Genomic DNA, 17,785 nt, shown 5'->3' with positions numbered 1-17,785 from the left:
TGTCCCCTCTTCCTTCCCTGTTACCCTCCCTCTCTCCCCCGTTGTTTTTTTTTTTTGTCCCCTTCCCTATGGTATTATTACTGATTTTTAGGATGCTTCAATGCGTAACATGTTCACCTACTCATGACCACCCTCGATATTGTTGGGACATAAGGTCTTTTGTGACATGGGTAGTTACTACATATTGGTATTTTACTTTATGTTTAGGTTTTTGTATCAAAAATTGTGTCAATGGTTGTTATTACTATTGTTTTTAAAGAAAATTTGCTGTGAAAGGACAATCTCCCCCGCTTCTATTAGGACCTGTCGTCGGTTGTCAGGTCCCGGTCCGTCTCCCTGCAGCGGATGCATGTTTGCCCTGGCAGCTGCTGCTGCTTGTGTCTCTGTGTCTGGGAACTTGTTTCCCTTTTGACAGGAGCGTGCGCTTGCGCAGTAACACACTCGTTGTGCACCTGCGCAGTGTGGGCGAACAGACCCGGTGACGTCAGGGACCGCCTACTTGGCGTGCTCTGACTTCCGGGTTGGGGAGCTCTTATAGCGGCCAGTAATGGCCGCTATGTGAGCCGGACTGCTGCCTGACGTGGAGCCAGCTCGGGATTACTATACACCAGGTGAGTGTTTTCTCCCCCTCTGCATACTATCTAGCATGTGAATCTGTATGACTGTGGCTTTTTACGCCCACCTAGTACCTTCTGTACTGATATCCCTTCACATCTAACCCACTCTATTCAGGGTTGTGTAATCCCTAATCACCCATGGAATTGCCTGTTTGTGGCTATGTATGACGATAGCGTTTAACGCCCCCTGCATTACCCTATATGCTCACAATCCCTGATACTTAATTTACCCCACTCTGGGCTGGGCAATTTTCAATACTCCACAGATGTACCCTCCTAGTCTTGTGAGGGATTTTATTACTCTCTCCCCTTTGAATGTTTATTATCATTTTTTACTTTAGTATCTTGTGTTAACATGAGATTAACTCTGCAAGCATATGTCCGTTGCATTACTGGCATCTGCAGTATAATCCTTCTTGCTTTATTATGATAAGTAAATCTTATCTATCAACTTTCCCTCTGGCTATAGAGATCTACTTGGGACACACCCACAGCCCTAGCTATAGAGATACCAAAATCTCCTGCTCCTCATGATCCTGTTGACCCACGGTTTTATAGGATAATCCCAGCTCTCACGTCACACATTACGCTAAGTCTCAGTTGGTGAGTGTTAGTCCTGCCACTGTCAGTGCACAGTCTCCTGTCTTAACCTTTACAACCTTGAGTACTTGCATGGATGGTGGTTCTGGGGCTTTCTCCCTTTCTTCCCTCCCCCCTTTTTTCCCCCCTGTTTCTTCCTCCCCTCTTTTTTTCCCATCCCCCCACTGTTTCCGCCCCCCCCTTTCCTTTCCCCCCCTCCTTTTCTTTTCCTCCCCCCTCCCCCCCTTAATCCTCTCTGTCCTTCCCTAATCCCTCCCACTCCCCCCCCATTTCCCCCCCCTTTTCCTTCTCCCTCTCCCCCCTCCTCCCACTAGCTCGGTCCCTTCTCCTCCCTGTCCTTCTTCTCTCCCTTCCCCGGTATCTCTTCAATTTCCCCCCCCTCTCTTCTTCCCGGTCACCCCTTCACTTCTCCTCCCCCTGCTGCCCCTTCTCCCCTCCTTCCCTCTCTCTCTACTATCCTCACCCCAGTCCTCTCGCCCCCCAGATGTTCCTTCCATTCCTTCTTTCCTCCCTCTGCTTCTTTCCTGGTTCCCCCCCCTCCTCCCCCTATCCCTCTCCTCCCCTTCTTCCTCCCTTCCTGTCCCCCCACCCGACCCCCCTTCCACGGAACTCCACTCCACTCCACATACCACTATCTTGGGGTACTTTATTTGCATGTCTTAGGTACACTCCCCTTTGATATCACGCGATGGTGATACTTATAATCATCTAATCTAATATTTATCTACCAGAGGCTGTCTACCATCCCCTGTGTCCGCCGCAGGGGGAATTTTTTGGGGGTCCTGTATGCCCACAGGAATCTCCTGAACGGGTGAGCTTGTCCTTACTTCCATATGTTTTGTATGAAATGTTTTTGATATTTTGTTAATTATTGTGCTGCAACAATGTATTATACACATAGATTTGTGTTAAAATTAAAACTACTATTTTATACCACGTTGTAGATATGGTTCTCCTGAAGAAGCTGTGTTAACCGCGAAACTGGTCGAGAATAAAAAGTTGATACACACTCGCCATTTAAAATTGTGCGGAATCCACTGGCTTAGACCTTGTGGTCCCCCCTTTTCTATGGTATTCTGTAGTGTTGTTGTGTATAATCGCAATTATATGTGAAATTGTATACTTTTATAAACATTTTTTCTATTAAAAGTGAATTTTTACAAAATATTTTACACTTTTCTGTTTCATACTTATCATTGTATATCAATATCGAGTACCGTAACAGTCCCCGTTTTCTTCCTATGGTGGGGGTGGAGACACTAGCTGACAGTAGCAGCAACTGCGGCTGATGCTCTGCCCTCTCATCTTCCTTGATCTTGATACTTTGGGATGATGGTACTGATACCTATTTAAACTTCTATGAGATTATAGGCCTCTTCTTTTGCCTTATTGAAAGCAAAAAAAAAAGATTAAGATGAGGTTGTTAATTGGAATACAGCTGCCATAATATTTAACAAAGCCAAGATGGATGGGATACATAAGAATTTTTTCTACAAAGATGAAATCTAAAGGTCTGATATTAACTTGATGTGCGGTTCATGATGTGAGAGCAATAATAAATAAAATTTAAATATAACAGACCCATCACATCATGTCCACACACCCTGTTATTATAGATGCCACCTGCAGCCAGATGTTTTATAGTTTTTGATCTGGCTGAGAGCTTTCTGTTCTGTCATATACATCTTGTTGGTCCTTCTGTTTCTACTTATTTTTGAAATCCAAAACAGAATGTGTGGATTTTTAAATGATGTGCCCCTTTTCCTTGTAAGTGCAGTGGTATAAGCAGAAGAATACTTTGGATTTATGGACATCTCTGCATGACCATGTTTATGTACAAATCTAACATCAAAAATGCGTATATTTGAATACAGCCACCTTGATGCCTCTGTTGCAAGAGGCTGGAGGCAAAGGAAAACCACATGTGTTAAATTGATGACGTAGGAATCAGCTGCTGTGAGCCCAGTGCAGGACATACTCCCGAAGACCCAAATATTTAATTTTTCATAGATTTGATCCTGGTTTTATACTGAGGATGGCAATAACCATACTGAGTATGCAGTTTATCTCCCAGAAGGACACTCTGTATTCAGAGTCATTGGATCCTTTTTCCCCAGCTCAAGAAGCAGAGCTCCATGTTTTAGCAAAGCCCGAGAGCTATAAAAAAAGTATATATTTACACTCAGGTCCATAAATATTGGGACATCGACACAATTGTAATCATTTTGGCTCTATACACCACCACAATGGATTTGAAATGAAATGAACAAGATGTGCTTTAACTGCAGGCTTTCAGGTTTAATTTGAGGGTATTTACATCCAAATAAGGTGAACGGTGTAGGAATTACAACACTTTGTATATGTGTCTCCCACTTTTTAAGGGACCAAAAGTAATGGGACAGATTAACAATCATCCATCAAACTTTCACTTTTTAATACTTGGTTGCAAATCCTTTGCAGTCAATTACAGTCTGAAGTCTGGAATGCATAAACATCACCAGACACTGGGTTTCATCCCTGGTGATGCTCTGCCAGGCCTCTACTGCAACTGTCTTCAGTTCCTGCTTGTTCTTGTGGCATTTTCCCTTCAGTTTTGTCTTCAGCAAGTGAAATGCATGCTCAATCAGATTCAGGGCAGGTGATTGACTTGGCCATTGCATAACATTCCACTTCTTTCCCATAAAAAACTCTTTGGTTGCTTTCGCAGTATGCTTCGGGTCATTGTCCATCTGCACAATGATCGGACTTTTTGTCTACAAAAGTCTGACAGCCTGTCTGACAGACTTTCAACAGACTTTTGGCGGACTTCCGGCGGACTTTCTAACGAATGGACTTGACTACATACGATCACAAGTCCGACAGCCTAGTACGCGGTGACGTACACCAAGTCCGATGAGACTATAAAACAGAAGTTCAATAGCTCGTACGACACCCTTTGGGCTACTTCTGCTAATCTTGTGTTTATCTCGTGTTAGTAAAAGTTTGGTGAGAGACGATTCGCGCTTGTGAGACTCATATTTTTCAGATCGTTTTAACTGTTGTTCAGTTTGTGCTTGTGAGGTTTGTATCTGATTTTCAGTGCGTGTGGTCAGTTCGCATTGAGTTATTCAGTGTGTTATTGTCCGCTCGTCGCTGATTTTCATTTCGCTCTTCACAGGCCTTGCTGTTCTTCAGTGCGTTCTGTTAAGTGCATTCTGACCAGCCGACCATTTTGAAGCCATGTTACGCGTACGTACTCATCGTCGAGCTTGTGCATCGTATGTGCTTGGTGCTGTAGTTCATTCTTCAGCCCAAGCCCAGTCCTTGAACAGGGTGAGGAGGAGTTCATGGACGAAGAATTGGTTGCTCCAGCGTGACCAATTCTGTCACATGACTTTGCTTCGTGAGATCCGTGAGAATAACCCTGGGGATTTCAGGAATTTTCTCCGGATGACGGACCCCGTTTTTGACCATTTGTTGGCTTTGCTGACCCCTTATATCAGCAGGCAGGATACCTGCATGAGGCAAGCCATCACTCCGTAGCAGAGGCTAGTCACCACCCTGTGGTACTTGGCAACAGGGAGAAGCCTGCAGGACCTTAAGTTCTCGACAGGCATTTCCCCCCAGGCTCTGGGGATCATTATCCCAGAGACCTGTTCTGCCATAATTCAGGTCCTGCAGAAGGACTATATTAAGGTAATAATTTTTATTCTTTAACATCACATTTTATTGTATTTAATGTTTCCTAATGAAATGTATTTCTTTACTTAAACACTAATTACCATCATTGCAATATAGTGTGAATGTCCCCTTTGTCCTCATGCATGCTGTAATCTTTTAATGCTCTTTTTTTGCTCTGCATGCATATTTGCCTTCACTAACCTCCCTAGCATGCAGTGCTAGGCCCATATCCACCTAGTCTACTCACTTAATGTATTTTGTCAGCTGCATTGTAGTTTTTTTTACCCTCAAATTAATCAAAATAGTCTGTGTGTCATTAAGTTGTTTTTGAATCCTCCCCCTAAAATTCATCCAAATAGTCTGTGTGTCATTAAGTTGATTTTGAATCCCCTACCCCCCCCTAAAATCCATCAAAATAGTCTGTGTGTCATTAAGTTTATTTAGAATCCCCTTCCTCCCTAAAATTCATCCAAATAGTCTGTGTGTCATTAAGTTTATTTAGAATCCCCCCCCAAAATTCATCCAAATAGTCTGTGTGTCATTAACTTAATTTAGAATCCCCTCCCCCCCACAAAATTCATCCAAATAGTCTGTGTGTCATTAACTTAATTTAGAATCCCCTCCTCCCCCTCAAATTCATCCAAATAGTCTGTGTGTCATTAACTTAATTTAGAATCCCCCCCCACACAAAATTCATCCAAATAGTCTGTGTGTCATTAACTTAATTAACTTTTAATTTAACTCAATAACTTAATTTCACTTTTTAATACTTGGTTGCAAATCCTTTGCAGTCAATTACAGTCTGAAGTCTGGAACGCATAGACATCACCAGACGCTGGGTTTTATCCCTGGTGATGCTCTGCCAGGCCTCTACTGCAACTGTCTTCAGTTCCTGCTTGTTCTTGTGGCATTTTCCCTTCAGTTTTGTCTTCAGCAAGTGAAATGCATGCTCAATCGGATTCAGGTCAGGTGATTGACTGATTGAATGGCCGGATGTCGGATGGAGGAGTTTTCGCCCAGACGGAGTTCTGCCAGCGTCTCCAGAGTGGTGGCCTGGGATTGCCACCTGATGCCAATAACGTGAAAGAACTCCCCTTTTTCTTCATAGAAGATGAAGCCTTCGGTCTGAGCTAGCACCTCATGAGGCCATTCCCCAAAGGACCCTCACCCCGGAGAGGAGGGTTTTTAACTTCCAGCCAGAGCAAAAGGTGTTGTGGAGAATGCTTTTGGGATTTTGGCCAAACGGTTCCACCTGTTTCAGACAGCTATCCACATGGCGGAATACAAACTCAATCACATTGTTCTAGCATGCTGCATCCTGTACAATTATTTAAACAAACATTCAACCAATTATATGGTATCACTTGGGCCTGAGGCCGGACTTATCGACAATCCTCTGACGGGCCTGAATACTGGCCGTACTGGCTTGGCCCCCCAAAGTGCCCGTCAAGTTCGGGATCAATATGTTGATTTTTTTTACGGGAAGGGGGGCCATTGCAATGCCACAGAATATCTAATTTTTTATATTAAAAAATCAGGATCTGATAAAATCTAGAATGATATTTATTGCTTGCCTTTTCTTGCTTTCTCCTAGGTTATCCTAGAGCACTTGTAGTGCCAAGTGTATTTTCCTTTAGTAAATAAGCACCATTGTCACTGTACTTTTTTATATATTTATATATATATATATATATATATATATATATATATATATATATATATATATATATATATTGCAAATAGGCCTCTATATAATTTTTTTTTTTTTGAACAAACAGGCCTCTATAGATTATTTCTTTAATTTTTTTTAAAAAACAGGCCTCTATGTATTTTTTTTTTTTCGTTTTTTTAAAACAAACAGGCCTAATTTTTTTAATTAGATTTTTTCAAAATAATTTTTTCAAACAGGAATACAATTAAAATCCTAAAATAAAAGGTCCAGAATGGGGTCAGCAAACAAGGAAATGAAGAACATGATCAATGTTTTTTTTTGAGAAAAAGGGAATTTAGATTCTCCTCAAAACATTGATCATGTTCTTCATTTCCTGCTGCATACTATCCAGCCGATTACGCATGGCATCAATATCCCCATTCCAGGCCATTATCTGTCCAATTAGGTGTTGTGCACTGTCTGTGCTAAAAGGTTCCACATGACCTAAAATTAAAGGAAAAAAAGATGTATTTTGAAATATGCAGGCATACATAGATTACCTTACCATAAGCTGGTGTATCAGACACTCATATGGTGGGGTGCCCATGTTGCCTACTTCCTCCACCTCTACTTCATACACATCCTTGGGTGTGGCACTGGTGTTCGCTTCTTCCACAACCAGATCAACTAAAATAGATGATAAAAAATGAATTTCAAAATATGCAGCCATACATAGATTACCGTAAGCTGGTGTAGAGTTCCTAGTTGAAGACATAATAAAAATTCCCCTTGAAATATATATATATATATATATATATATATATATATATATATATATATGAGAAAATATAGATAGATAGATAGATAGATAGATAGATAGATAGATAGATAGATAGATAGATAGATAGATAGATAGATAGATAGATGGATAGATGGATATCGATAGATATCCATATATATATATCTATATATAGATATCTATCGATATCTATATATAGATATATAGATCCATATCTATAGATCATACATATAGATGTAATATACATATATATAAATATATACACATACATATATCTATATCATAAATAAATATATATATATATATATATATATATATATATATCTCACTTAAAATATATATATATATATATATATATATATATATATATATATATAATATTTGGATTTTTTTTAAATACAAATCTATATGCATACACATAAATATAAATGAAATATATATATAATATATCTTTCCTATATATGCCTATATATATATATATATATATATATATATATATATATATATATATGTATGTATATACATATATATACCCACACACACACACACATATATATATATATATATATATATATATATATATCTTAAAGAAATTAAAAAAAAAATATATATATATATATATATATATATATATATATATATATATATATATATACATATATATACGTTACGTTAAGGAAAAACACATGGAGCAGTATGCAAGGTAATAAACTGAATATGAACACACAAGTAATTACTTTTTTTAAGCACTTTATGGATCTGTCTGTACTAATCCGGCTCCCGGAGTTTGAGGTCGGACCATCTTTTCCTAAGCTTATCTTTCGAGCACCATACCCCAAAACAAAGATGCAAGGTCTTCACCACTTTCGCCCTTATTTTGGCTTTCCGGAAATTAGGCCGGGCATACGGTCCATACTTGCCATCATAGTCATTTTGTCACAAAATTGCCACCATCTCCACCATCTCTTGAAAGGCCATATTGGAGGCCTTTAATCTCCGCTTTAATCGGATGTTCCGGGCTCCGGGCTTTCGTCACTACCTGAGGTAGTACACACCTGAAGTGTCTCCGCCATTGTTTCTCCCACTACGTACCATAGAGAGAAGGGGTGGAGAATATTTGTTAAAAAGGAACGTCAGGGGCAGGCGACGCAGGCGGAGTTTCCCACATGCGCAGTGTTTGAAAAGTTATTACGCATGTGTCGTACATACGTTCTGTGCGTAGAGACCAGGGGGCGGAGAATATTAGTTAAAAAAAGAACGTCAGGGGTGGGCGACACAGACAGAGTTTCACGCATGCGCAGTGTTTAAAAGGTTATTACGCATTGTGCCGTACGTACATTCTGTGCATAGAGGATAGAGGACTGGAATGCCAGAAAGGAAGGTGATTTTTAAAATTTTTTTTTTTTTGGTAAACTTTGTAGCAAGCAGCCTATACTGCTTAAAGATTTCTTAGGCCTATGTTGGGATAAGATGATGAGGGTTTAGCTGAAACATTAGTGATTTTGTCTTATGTTTTATATTTTACAGAAAACATGAATGGCAAATCTAAGGGCTCAGAATTTATGTCAGCATTTATTGATAAGTACAGGGAGATGAGGAATCTGTGGTAGGTCAAACACCCTCAATATTAAATCAAACCAGTGAGGAAGTCAACGCTGGAGAGTCTTCTGGCATTTGTGCATACTTTCATCCCAGAAGCAACCATGGAGATTTTGGAAAAGAAAATAGGGATCTTGCAAAATATGTATAGGAGGGAGCATAACAAGATCCAGCTTTCCCTGAGATCAGGAGCATCAGCAGTTGATGTATATGTACCGAGGCTGTGGTACTACAAGAAACTATGTTTTCTGGATGACCAGACTGAAGCCAGGGCATCACTTTCAACCCTTCCCTCCACCCTTCCATGCACCCTTCCCTCCACCTTTCCCTCCACCCCAGCAGAGGCTGGTGAGGACCAAACTGGGTCTTCCATCCTTGAAGAACCGGATGTGACCATCTGGAGTTAGATAAATTAATTTGAGACATATGTAGTGTCCTAATATTAATGATGTTAACTAGATGTTTTAATTGATTAAGGATTTTATCCTAAAAATGATGTATACATATCAATTGACAGTAGTGGCCAAAAATGTTTGTCACCTGCTTTAAAAAATGCTGGTCTCAGATTTATATACTCTTAATATATGTATTAACATTGAATTTGCAAGTCATGAGAAGAAAATTGTGTGTCATTGATGAACCAAAAACTAAAACTATGTCCCTTTTTTATACACAGGATGAGGTCAGCCAGGAGGAAGGTGTGGAAAGTGGCAGGTAGGAGGAGGCTGGGCCCAGGGACAGCCAGGAGGAGGCTGGGCCCAGTGTCATCCAGGAGGAGGCCGGACACAGTGTCATCCAGGAGGAGGCCGGGCACAGTGTCAGCCAGGAGGAGGCCGGGCACAGTGTCAGCCAGGAGGAGGCCGGGCACAGTGTCAGCCAGGAGGTGGCCAGGCCCAGTGTCAGCCAGGAGGTGGCCGGGCCCAGTAGGAGCCTGACAGAATCCCAAGTGCCTCCCCTGCGCCTTCCTACAAAAAGGGCCAGGAAAGGGACGGTGACAGAGGAGGCATCACTGCGCCTCATGAGAGAAGCCACTAATTTTCTGAAGAGCCCCCCCGAAGCTGAAGAGGCCCATGGCTGTTATTTAACCACCAGAGCCACAGCCTACAAGGAAGGCTGCAGGGAAGGCTGCAGGGAAGGGTGCAGGGCAGCGTGGAGGGAAGGCAGCAGGGAAGAGAAGAAAGTGATGACCTGGGTTCAGTCTGGTCTGACAGAAGACGCAGGCTGGTGTAGGACCACAGCCTGGGGACATCTATGTCATCTGCTGGTGCTCTTGATCTCTGGGATTCCTGGACCAGATTGTGCTCCCTCTTATATGGACTCCTCAAGATCCCAATTTTCTTTTCCACAGACTTGATGTGTGCCCTGGGGCCAAAAGTATTCACCAATTCCAAAAGCTTAGCCAGCGTTGACTTCATCTTCATTTTGTTTACCATAAATAAATGGATATTTTAGTTTATGAAAATACTTTATGTGTTTTAATTAACATTATTTTTTTAGAGACAATGTCAAAGTGACAAGGGACAACAACCTCCTTGAGGTTGCAAAACCAAAAAAAAAAAAAAAAATGTTCTTGTGGTAACTTTACTACAAAAAAAAAAAAATCTAAAACAAAAAAATAACAAAAAAAGGTTCTTGGTGGTAACTTTATAACAAAACAAAACTTAAAAATGTACAAAAGTAATGGTTCTTTGTGGTAACTTTAAAAAAAAAAAAAAGTTTCTTTGTGTTAAATTTACGAAAAAAAAAACCAAACAAACAAAAAAATGGTTCTTTGTGGTAACTTTACAAACAAAAAAAATATATATGGAGATAAAGATAAAATAATTTTGACAATAATCATACAAAAATATCTTGATGAAATAAAAAATACAAGATGACTCAAAAAAAAAAAATGTTGTAAACATTAGTATGGAGATATGGCTTTTAAAACAAATACAATATCATTCATGAGATCAAGAGAAATAATCCAGAAATCAGTTTGGGAGAACTCTGTGTGAATAGGAACAGCAAAACAACTTTGTTCTTCTAGCATTATAAAGAAGACAATTAATGCGCTGCATTCAACGAACACAGAATTTGCAGCGTGAGGAATGTGCTACCTACAATACGAACACTAGTTTTACCAGACCGAACGCTTCCGTTTCGTATTTACTTCTGAGCATGCGTCTTTTTTTGTCCGTCGGACTAGCATACAGACGAGCGGATTTCTGAGTCCGGCGGAGTTACGACGTAAACTCCGTCAGTAAAGTTTGTAAAGTCTGTCAGATTTGCAACTGGAAAAGTCCGCTGAAGGTCCGGTGAAGCCCACACACGATCGGATTGTCCGCCGGATTTGGTCCGTCGGACAAGTCCGGTCGAAAAGTCTGACCGTGTGTACACTGCATTACAATCCCGGACACTTGCTGGGTCTGTGCAACTCACAGATTCCACCCTAGTTCTGGCCCAGTATAGCTGGGATTAATAATTCAACTTTAAGGACCCCAGAACGAAAAGAACAAGTGGTCCACAGGGAGCAACTTCTTATGAAACAGGACTTTGGAAAAATGTGATCTTTTATGTCTGCCAGCCATTCTTTTTCCTCCAGCTTGACAAATGGACCGTGTCATCAGTCACAAGCAGTTATGGCTGCCTTAATAAATGAGCATGAGATAGAGCCAGGGTTCACCACAGTTGTTTTTTATAACATACCACTTCGTGTTTTACCTGTTACCAAGATTCAAATCCCATGACACAAGGGTGACCTAACCGGCGGATTTATACGCATTACCCCTTGTATACAGGCCCGGATCAAAGAATGCAAAGCAAATGGCCTCCGGAAAAAAACACTGACAGGGCCAAGATCCGACCCTTGATAGAACTCAAGACTAGCTTCATTTCCATTCCTAATTGGAGGAAGGCAAGAACTCTACCTATGACATACATCCAAGGATGCCATCCTTGGTTTCCAGCAGGAACATAGGCCCTCCAGACCCTATAATAAATGGTCCTAGAGGCCAGCTCTTTTGCATTAATCAGGATAGATACCATTGAACCTGAAAGCCCCCGATTCTTTTAGAATGTGGACTTAATAGCCAAACTGCTAAATCCAGCATTTGCAGGATGGAATACCGACCCCTGCGAAAGTAGGTCTGGACTAGAAGGAAGAGTCCACGGAGCCCCTGTTGTAACCCTCACGATCTCTGCATACTAGGATCGTCTGGGTCATGCCAGATCTGCTAGGATTACCTGCTTCTGTTCCCTTTTGATCCTACATAGAAGCTGTGGAAGAAGCGGCACTGGGGGAATGCATAAATCAGTGAAAACTGAACCCGCAGGGATACATCTCACATATGCGGGTGAATCCCTTGCCCTTAAGACAAAGTTGTCTAAACTTGTGTTAAACTGGACACCAACAGATCTATGACTGAGATACCCCATTTCTGGCTTATGGGCAGAAAATGTCAGGCTGTAGAGACTATTCTCCCGGGAATAATTGTTGGCGGTTCAAGAAATCCGCCTGCCAATTCTCCACTTCCCGGAACGAAGACTGCAGATAGGAAAGAGACATGCTTCTCTGCTCAAGCCAGAACATGGTTCACCTCCCTCTGGCTGTGTGACTTCTGGTACCCCCTATGTGTTTGATGTAAGCCACTGCTGTGGCATTGTCAGATTGTATTCTGACAGGACAATCCTGCAACCTGAACGTTCAGGCCATTAGAGTCAGACGTGCCACCCGAATCTCTAGGATGTTGATGGACAAGGTTTTCTTGGATCTTGCCCTGGGCAGTTGTCTCTTCCAGGATTGCTCCTCAGCCCAAGAGGCTGGTCTCCGTTGTCACTTCCTTCCAGGTAACCAGTATGAAGGATCTTCCCTTCTGCAAATTTTATGTTACCAACCACCAACTGAGACTCTGGCGTACCTTTGGGGCCAGATACCTTAGATAATGTAAGGCTTGGGACTTCTTATTTCAAGTAGAAAGAATACTGTTCGTAACAGTCTTGCTGAGCATAGGGAACTGATTCGAAAGAAGCCACTATCTTCCCTAGCAATTCCATAGAGAGGCGAATGGAAGGACTCTACCTTGCCTTGAGCACATGGACCAGCTCTCTTAACTTTTGTCTGAGGCCAAGAGACTCTCTTTTTCGGGCTGAGTCCCAAGCACTCTAGCCTTCTTACCAGACGCAAGGATGACTTCTTCTAGGTTGAGAACCCAACCCAGGTGCTCCAGATACTTGACCATGCTGGACACAGTCTGTTCTAGCTGGGCTACTAATTGAACTATCAGCAGCAGGTCGCCTAGGTATGCCATTACTGCTATACCCTGGGCCCTTAGCCTTGCTAGAAGTGGGCCCAGAACATCAAAAACATCCGGGGTGTGGTGGCTAACCCAAAGGGCAAGGCCACAACTGGAAGAGGTGCTGTTCCACTGCGAATCGCAGAACTTCTGGTGAACAGGTAAAAATGGGCACATGCAGATATGCATCTTTGATGCCTATTGAGGCTAGAAATTCTCCTCCCCGCAGGGTGGATACAACTGACCAGATTGATTCCATGCGAAGAGAGCGGATGTTTAGGAACTGATTTAGATTTTTGAGATCTAGAATGGGTCAGACATCTCCATTCGGTTTCGGTACCATGAAGAGATTTTGAATAAAACCACATACCCTGCTCTTCTGAGGGGGGTCTCTATGAATACACCCTGTGACATCAATTGGTTTTAGTGCTAGAAATAAAGACTCTCTTTTTACTGGGTCTTTGGGGACGACTGAAGTTAGAAAGTGAACCAGGGGAAATTTCTGAAACTCTAGTTAGTAGCCTAGGGTTTCCACAGAGATGACCCATCTAGGATCTATTTTTGCCAAGCCCCTCAAAACCACAGAAGTTTTCCCCCCACCCCAATCAAGCGGGGGTGCCTGATCATCAGCACCAGCCTCCTCGGGGGCCGGGAGGGCCGTGTGCCACAGGTGGAGGGCAGTACCGCCTGCCGGGGCAGCCGTGGGGGGTGCCCAAAAGGCGGGCGGGCCCAGGGCTCCTCGTAAGGAGGCCTTGGGACTCTGTTTTGTAGTCCTATGTAAACATAGGTGCAGTCAGGTCCATAAATATTGTGACATCAACACAATTCTAATCTTTTTGGATCTATACACCACCACAATAGATTTGAAATGAAACGAACAAGATGTGCTTTAACTGCAGACTTTAAGCTTTAATTTGAGGGTATTTACATCCAAATCAGGTGAACGGTGTAGGAATTACAACAGTTTGTATATGTGCCACCCACTTTTTAAGGGACCAAAAGTAATGGGACAATTGGCTGCTCAGCTGTTCCATGGCCAGGTGTGTGTTATTCCCTCATTATCCCATTTACAAGGAGCAGATAAAAGGTCCAGAGTTCATTTCAAGTGTGCTATTTACATTTGGAATCTGTTGCTGTCAACTATCAATATGAGATCCAAAGAGCTGTCCCTATCAGTGAAGCAAGCCATCATTAGGCTGAAAAAACAAAACAAACCCATCAGAGAGATAGCAAAAACATTAGGTGTGGCCAAATCAACTGTTTGGAATATCCTTAAAAAGAAAAAACACACCGGTGAGCTCAGCAACACCAAAAGACCAGGAAGACCACGGAAAACAACTGTGGTGGATGACCGAAGAATTTTTTCCCTGGTGAAGAAAACACCCTTCACAACAGTTGGTCAGATCAAGAACACTCTCCAGGAGGTAGGTGTATGTGTGTCAAAGTCAACAATCAAGAAAAGACTTCACCAGAGTGAATACAGAGGTTCACCACAAGATGTAAACCATTGGTGAACCTCAAAAACAGGAAGACCAGATTAGAGTTTGCCAAACATCTAAAAAAGCCTTCAAAGTTCTGGAACAACATCTTATGGACAGATGAGACCAAGATCCACTTGTACCAGAGTGATGGGAAGAGAAGAGTATGGAGAAGGAAAGGAACTGCTCATGATCCAAAGCATACCACCTCATCAGTGAAGCATGGTGGTGGTAGTGTCATGGCGTGGGCATGTATGGCTGCCAATGGAACTGGTTCTCTTGTATTTATTGCTGATGTGACTGCTAACAAAAGCAGCAGGATGAATTCTGAAGTGTTTTGGGCAATAATATCTGCTCATATTCAGCAAAATGCTTCAGAACTCATTGGACGGCGCTTCACAGTGCAGATGGACAATGACCCAAAGCATACTGTGAAAGCAACCAAAGAGTTTTTTAAGGGAAAGAAGTGGAATGTTATGCAATGGCCAAGTCAATCACCTGACCTGAATCCGATTGAGCATGCATTTCACTTGCTGAAGACAAAACTGAAGGGAAAATGCCCCAAGAACAAGCAGGAACTGAGAACAGTTGCAGTAGAGGCCTGGAAGAGCATCACCAGGGATGAAACCCAGCGTCTGGTGATGTTTATGCATGCCAGGCTTCAGGCTGTAATTGACTGCAAAGGATTTGCAACCAAGTATTAAAAAGTAAAAGTTTGATGGATGATTGTTAATCTGTCCCATTACTTTTGGTCCCTTAAAAAGTGGGAGGCACATATACAAACTGTTGTAATTCCTACACGGTTCACCTGATTTGGATGTAAATACCCTCAAATTAAAGCTGAAAGTCTGCAGTTAAAGAACATCTTGTTCGTTTCATTTCAAATCCATTGTGGTGGTGTATAGAGCCAAAAAGATTCGAATTGTGTCGATGTCCCAATATTTATGGAGCTGACTGTAAATAGTTCCAGAAAAAAACAAGTACATATATATACAGGTTAATGTATGCAGCATGTGTTAAAGCAATATGCCTCTATGGAAGCGTGCTTTTTTTTTTTTTAGGCAAAATATGAAAAGTGAGTGCTGTACACACGTATTCATGTAGTATGTGTGCCATGGAACAAGTATCTTACAAGCAAGTGTTCATGAAATGTATTATGCAACATTACACAACACGTATCTATGCAGACATATATTTCTATGCGATTATGAGGAATCATGTATATTTAAGTAAACCTATAGTTTTAGGTGATCATGCAACTTCATGCGATCAACATCTGTATGTGATCAAGCATCTTTATGCGACTAAGCATTTTTATGTGATCAAGCATTTTTTATGCGATTATGTAAAAACCATGCATAGCTATACAAACATAAACATGCATCCTTATGTGACCATGTATCCTGAAGTGAACCTGTCACCTCGTGCGATAATGTGTCTTTATGTAATCAACAATAAACATGCTCTGTTTCTTGTTTTTACACAAACATGTCCAACCATGCATTTTGTACACCCATAATCATGTATCTTTATGCAAACATGTGAACTGGTAAGAAAAAAGTTATCTTCAGCAACCGTGCATTTCAGCAACCATGCGATTCCGCAGCTGTGTATTTTTAGCAACTATGTGCTCCAGCAACTGTGCATTCCAGCAGTTGTGCATTTTAGCTAGTATGCAAGCAAGCCCCTGCATGAGGATCCTGTGGAGGTTTTTAGAGAACCCAAAGAGGAAGCTGCCTCTTCTGGGGGCAACTTATACCCAGGATGGTCCAACTCCGTAAGGGACTGGACCAACAGTCTTTGGGATTGTGAGGCTGAAAAAGGCTCTTCTGAGACTGAACCCCCAGAGGAAGAGACATCCGCATGCCTTTCTTCCTGATCCCCCAAAGGTAATTCAACATCCCCTGCCCATTCCTGTCTAATGCTGGAAGGTCAGGGTCTGTAGAAGGGGACCTGTCGCGTTTTCTCCCCCCTGGGAAGAAGAAGCAATCATCTCAGCTATTTTCCCTTCCAACCTAGCTGATGCTGAAGGCTCAGGCTGACCAGTTGTTTCAAGTCTTTCAGGGAAGGAAGGTACTGTGGAATGACTAGGATCTTCAGACCCTGACCGCAGCACCCTTGCGTTTCTCCCTCCTGAATTCCCGCTTCTAACTTCGGGAAAACATAGTCCTAATTACAACAGCCAAGGTACAACTTACAATGCATCTACTGCTGAGCCTTAGCCCAGCAATGAGTTTTTTATGCTGCTATAACTGCTCAGCCTGATGCTGAGTAGACATGTCTTTAGGAATTCCTATGTCCAGTACACATACAGCTTACATGCCCCATATGCTCCTTTGTGTGTCCTCTCCAGCAGCCACCAGATTGTTCTGAGAAATTAAAGGGGTTGTAAAGGTAATTTTTTTTTAAAAAAAAAATAACAAACATATCATACTTACCTTCACTGTGCAGCTCGTTCTGCACAGAGTGGCCCCGAACCTGGTCTTCTGGGGTCCCTCGGCGGCTGTTTCAGCTCCTCCCCGCAAGCATTTACCACCTTAATGCGAACTCCCTCGCATGGTGGTAAGTGCTTGCGGGCGTGCTCCCGTGATACAGCCGGGGGCTATAGCCGCTCGCTGTATCACTCGGCCCCGCCCCCCGGTGCGCCGCGTCATCGGATGTGATTGACAGCAGCGCGAGCCAATGGCTGCGCTGCTTTCAATCCATCCACTGCAGCCAATCAGCGACCAGGCTGAGCTGCAATGAAGATGACGAGGACGAGCAGCGAAGATTCGAGGCGTCAGGTAAGTAAAACGGGGGGCCTGGGGGCGGCGGTACTGTCAAAAGTTTTTTCACCTTAATGCATAGAATGCATTAAGGTGAAAAAATTTTTATCTTTACAACCCCTTTAACTTTTAAAACAGGGAGTGAGCCCTGCACCTGCGCTGTGCAACTCTATGCACACTGCTCCTTGTGCATGCTGGCCACTAAGCTATGCCCCCCTTTGCGTCATACTCCCTCTATATAAAACAGGATGTTTACCAAGGGTGCGCGTGTAGGCACGATCCCGCGAACAGGACGGTGGGGGGGTTGGGGGAAAGAAGGAGCTCTTCCAGGGGGAGTCTGGA

The sequence above is a fragment of the Aquarana catesbeiana genome, linkage group LG06, assembly GCF_042186555.1.
Source record: "Aquarana catesbeiana isolate 2022-GZ linkage group LG06, ASM4218655v1, whole genome shotgun sequence".
NCBI lineage: Eukaryota > Metazoa > Chordata > Amphibia > Anura > Ranidae > Aquarana > Aquarana catesbeiana.
The sequence above is the reverse complement of the archived record's forward strand: the minus strand, read 5'-3'. Positions refer to the sequence as shown.